A 6,000-nucleotide genomic window follows, 5' to 3' on the forward strand; every position below is an offset into this window, starting at 1 on the left:
AAGTTTAACAGGAGAGCAAGTAATAAATGTTGGAGAGGATGTGGCAAGAAAGGAACTTTTTTATCATTTTTAAAATTAATTTTAATGAAAATTTACAGAGACTTTGGATTTCTATTCATTCATTGTTGCACTTTTCTCCCTACCCACCCCTACCCCCCAGTACACTCTTCTCTTTGAAAAGTTCCTCCATTGTTTTACAACCCTGCCCCCAGGTCCACTCCATTATCTCCATTATGCAGCCTTCGTTCTGGACTCCTGTCATGACAATAAAACTTAATCACATATCCCTTTTAAACAGTTTTCTCCTTCGTCTGTTTCCCATCTTTCTCAGTCTCCCCTCAAACCCGATGTCAGTCCTGTTTTACAACAGTGGCACTATGCAGTATTTGTTACTTTGTCACTGACTTCTTTCACTCAGCATAATGTACTCCAGGATCACCCATTTTGAATAATATTGCACGAGTTCCTTGTTTTTCAACGCAGCGTAGTATTCCATTGTGTGAATATACCACAGCTTCTCTATCCATTCCTTTATTGATGGGCACTTAGGTTGTTTCCAACTCCTTACTATCGTGAACAAAGCAGTAACAAACATAGGTGTGCATATATCTGCTAGGTTGGCAGTTATGGTCTCTTTGGGGTATATTCCCAGTAGTGGAATTGCTGGGTCAAATGGTATTTCTATTTGCAACTTTTTGAGAAAGCACCATACCGTCTTCCACAGTGGTTGCACCATTTTACATTCCCATCAACAGTAAATAAGGGTTCCGGTTTCTCTGCAACCTCGCCAGAATTTGTTTCTTGCTGTTCTGTTAAATTTTTCTATTCTTACCTGGATGAGATGATATCTCATAGTTGTTTTGATTTGCATCTCTCTTAGAGCTAGAGATTTTGAAAATTTCTTTGTGTGCTTGTTGGCCATCTGAATGTCTTCTTTGGTGAAGTGTCTGTTCATACCCAGCGCCCATTTTTCAATTGGATTGTTTACCTTTATCTTGTTGTGCTGCTCAAGTATTTTATAAATTCTAGATACAAGTCCCTTATCTGACATCTCATTGTGGTGGTGGTGTTATGTGCCATTGAGTCGCTTGCGACTCATAGCGACCCTATGTACAAGAGCCCTAAACACCATTCTATCCTGTGCCAACCTCGCCGTCTCAATCAGACTCATTCCCACCACTCCACTCACAGAATCGACCCATCTCATCAAGGGTATTCCTCTCCTGTGCCATCCCTCCACTCTCCCAAACGTGATGTCCCTCTCCAAGGACCAGTCCCTCCTTGCAACATGCCCAAAGTGTGTCAATTGGTATTCTATCAACTCCTGGAGCCTTGTTTTTTGCCAATTCCTTCAGAGCAACTTGAACTTCCTCTTTCATCACCATAGGCTCTATGTTCTTTCATGAAATTCTTCTGTGTCAGCCAATTCCTTCTGATACAGTGACTCTGTGTACTCATTCCATCTTCTTTTAATACTTCCTGGATCATTTAACATTCTACCCAAATTATCTTTAAGTATTGTCACCTGTGGCTTGAATTGTTCAACTCCTTCAGCTTAAGAAACACTGAACGAGTCTGACCCTTTTGATTTTCTGACGCCAGCTCTCTGCACATTTCATTATAGTATCCTGCTTTGTCGTCCCGAGCTGCCTTTTAAAATTTTCTCTTCAGCTCTTTCATTTCTTGATTTCGTCCTTTAGCTTTGGCTTCTCGGCACTCTAATGCAATACTTAGAGTCTCATCTGACATCCATATTGGTCTTTTCTTCTTCAGCCTTTGTAATGATCTTTTGCATTCTTCATGGATGATTTTCTTGATATCCTCCCAGAGCTCATTTGGTCTACGCTCACTGGTGCTCAAGGCCTCAAACCTGTTCCTGAGATGGTTTTAAAATTCAAGTGGGACAGACTTAAGGTCAAATCTTGGTTCCCATGGACTTGATTTAATTTTCCTCAACTTCAGCTTGAACTTGCATATGAGTAGTTGGTGGTCTGTGCCACAATCAGCACCTGGCCTGGTGTTCACTGCTGATATTGAGATTCTCCAGTGAGTCTTTCCACAAATGAAATCGATTTAATTCATATGCATACCATCAGGTGAGATCCATGTGTATAGCCTGAGCTTATGTTGCTTATAAAAAGTATTTGCAATGAATAGATCATTGAATGTGCAGAACTCTAACATTCTATCACCAGCCTCATTTCTCTCACCAAGCCTGTGTTTTCCAGATACTAATCCTTCTTCCCTATTCCCAACTTTTGCGTTCTAGTCGCCCATTATTATTAATGCATCTTGATTTCATGTTTGATCAATTTCTGACTGTAAAAGCTGGTAGAAATCTTCTATTTCCTCCTCTTTGGCTCTAGTTGTTGGTGCATATATTTGAATGATGGTGGTGTTCACTGGACTTCCTTGTATGTGTATCGATATTATCCTGTTGCTCACCACATTGTACTTCAGAATAGATTTAGAAATGACTTTTTTAATTATGAAACCAACCCCATTTTTCCTCACCTTTTCATCCCTGGCATAGTAAATCATATCATCATCTGATTCAAAATGTTCCATGCCATTACCAAATACTTTTTCCCAGTCTGTGGCTTCCTTTTACCCTGTTGGAGAAGTTTTTGGATGTGCATAGGGATTTGATTCTTAGAAGGTTCCATTCATCTATTTTATCTTCTCCTGGTTATAGATTTTTTCAGGATACTTGGAAGGCTGTTTATGTTGTGGATTAGGACTTCTAGCATTCTTCCAAGCTGAGAAAGGAACTTTTATACATTGCTGGTGGGATTGTAAAACGGTACACCAACCATTCTGGAAAGCAGTTTGTTGATTCCTCAAAAAGCTGAACATAGAATTCTTATGACCCAGCTATTCCAGTACTTGAACTATACCCTGAGAAAATGAGACCTGAGGCAAAAATGGAGATTTGTACACCAATGTTCATAGCAGAATTATTCACAATCACAAGAACATGGAAACAGCCCAGATGTCCAACCACAAATAAATGAATTAAGAAATTATGATAGATTCACACAATGGAATACTATGCAGCACACAGGAGCAATGATTTTGTAAATTATTACCTAACTTGGGAGGGACTGGAGAGCATTAATGCTGAGTGAACTAGCTCAGTCCCACAAGGATAAATATTGTATAAAACCATTATTGTAGAATAAGAAGGATCCAAGAGGGGTGGGAGAAGTTGGAAGCAGAGGGATGAGGATGTGTAGGGAGAGGGGACATTAATCATAGGGGTTGTACAATTTGTTGGGTGGGGAAGGAGGAAAATTCAAAGAATTTTTTCTTGAAAAGAAAACTATGTATTTTAATTTTGTAAAAAACTAGTAGAAAAAACAAAAAATATTTTTTTTAAAAAAGGAGAAAAAAACCTGTCAAATAAATCAGCTTATCCTCAGTAGAAATAAGTTCTTTGAAAAAACAAGATATACATTCATTTAGTAACTTATCACGTACCAGTGTGTTAAGTGATTTAACATTGTTAAGTCATTTCATCTTTAAAGAAATTAACATCTGGTGTGGCTTGTTTTAATCAACTTGCTTTCAGAACACAAGTTGAGCCAAATGGAAAAGACAAGAGGTAAGGAGAATATAGTTCACAGATGTGAGACATGGTGTTCTAATGAGACACTCACTCATAGCTGACCTGCCAGTGGGTTTTCAGAGCTTAGACTGCACAGGAGGAGACTGTACATCTTTCTCCAGTGGAGCTACTGGTGGATGCAAAAATACCACAAAGGTACCACCTTTGAGTTGGTAGCACAACTTACTACTGAATATGTCACCAGAGTTCCACATATTAATTAGATCATTTAATATGTAGACCCTTCAGAAAATATTCTAACACTCTCTGCAAAAGACAACTGAAAAATAATTAAAATGGCTAGTTCCTACTTTGGTATTACTTCTGGATTTCTTTTAAAAGCTATGCAATCTTTTAAAAACCTCCTTTTTTCATCACCTAATAAAGAAAATGTTTCAAAGAGTGATTATGAGAATTAAGTTCTCAAGTTTTCATATAATGCAAGAGTCCAAAGTCAGCTTCCCTACCCTTTCAAGTAGTAGTTCATTAAATCCTCACAGCAAAGGGGTTTTTTTTCCAACTACAGTTTTATGGATGATAAAACAGACAGGTCCAATAATTTATTTGTATTCACACAGCTATTAAATGGTGAAGCTGAGTTGAACACATGCATTCTCATTCGAGAGCTTGCAATTTTAATCACATTATTTCTGGTAAAGTGAAATGTAGCATTCTTTTTGGACCTAATGCAAACCTCCAGCAACCATCATCACCATTAGTATTACTATCCTGAGGGCTCAGGGTGTCTCTAGTTTATCTTTGTGTCTCCAGTCTAATTTTGAATTTGGTAGTTGCTCAGTTCCAATTTTACCTTAGGAGAGTAGCATGGCCCCTGTGCAAGAATGGCATGCAAATTCATGAAGCGTTCCATATTTTTAAAGTTGGCACAGGATAGAGCAGTTTTCAGCGCTATTGTACAAAGGGTCACTATGAGTTGCTAGCAACTCAACAGTACATAACAACAATAGTTGCTCAGTATATTTTAGCTAAACAAGAAAAAAAAAACATTTATGTTGTTGTTATGTACTGTGAAGTGGGACCAGACCATAGCCAACTCTTCAGTAGATTTTCAGAGGCAGTAAATCACATGGGAGAATACCGACCACTTTTCTTCCATGGAGCACATAGTAGATTTAAACTGTGCCTTAATGTTGGCAGCACAGTTCCTTATCACTAGGTCACTAGCTCTTCCTTAAAAATAAAAACCAAAAACTATATATTAAGTATTAAATAATTTTGAATGGATAAATGTAGACATTATTCTCTATCACCAAAGGTACTGAATTTAATGTAAAAAAGAAAGAACAAGAACATGCAAGTAAATTCCTCCATTACCCTTTCATTAAAAGAATATAGATTTCACTGAGGGGGGGGGAATCCCTGGTAAGACAGTATCCTAGCATTTCTGGGTAGGATAGCAGACCAGGCTGGTGGCAGCCTAGATCCTCTTCAACTAAGATACCAGAAAACAAAGAAAACACATATGGATGATGATCCTAGAACCGTGAGTTTCAAAGAACTGATATAGTTGAAACACCAATTGAAGGAAGAAATTAAATATCAAATAAACAACAGAGCAAGCAAACTATAAAAAGCACAGCATGACTATTCTAAACTTTTCTGCCGGTGGCTTTCTGGTTGACTTGGGAGTCCAGTGTCTATACTAGCAGCTGGCTGATGACGAGAAATGTGCAATTACTCCCTAGTTCCCCTGAATCTCTCAGGAATTAAGGAGTGACTTTCCACTATCCACCAAGTAGATGCCAGCATCCCCCACCACACCCCTGGCTTGCTCCATTTGTATCTGACACCATAAAGCATGTGCACAGCTCCATACAGAGGCTTACTCTCTAAATCTGGGTGCTGATGGATTGTGGTATACCTGACCTGCAGCTAGTCCCTGGATTGGTAGGGGCACCACCTCTGCCTGGGGTCCTCTGTCACTAAGCACCCTTGTAGATTTTGTGCCTGGAATGCACCATAACCATACTTGGAAAAGTGCACCTTCTACTGAGTGTGGAGCCCATTACTATTGCTGTTGTGTACTGCTGAGTCAGGACCAACTTACAGCTGACCCACCAGCAGGATTTCAGAGGCAATTAACCATACAGAAAAAGACTACTCATCTTATCCCACAGAGCAGCTGGCAGATTCAAAGCACGTGCTTTTGAGTTGAGAGTGCAATTTTTACCACTAGGTCACCAAAGCTCCCTGTGCTGTCCATAGACATCTTAAGTTGGGAGAGAATGTCTCAATACAATATCAAAATGTGCCTGTATCTAATTAGCAACCTGCCTGTACCTATACCATGAATTTGCAGAGATACAATACCTAGCCATGCAGACTACCCTAGGCACTTCTGAGGCCAGCAGAAACTCAATCCCTTAATATCT

Source organism: Elephantulus edwardii, unplaced genomic scaffold (genome assembly GCF_000299155.1).
Source record: "Elephantulus edwardii isolate Elephantulus edwardi_28Jun2011 unplaced genomic scaffold, EleEdw1.0 scaffold00044, whole genome shotgun sequence".
NCBI lineage: Eukaryota > Metazoa > Chordata > Mammalia > Macroscelidea > Macroscelididae > Elephantulus > Elephantulus edwardii.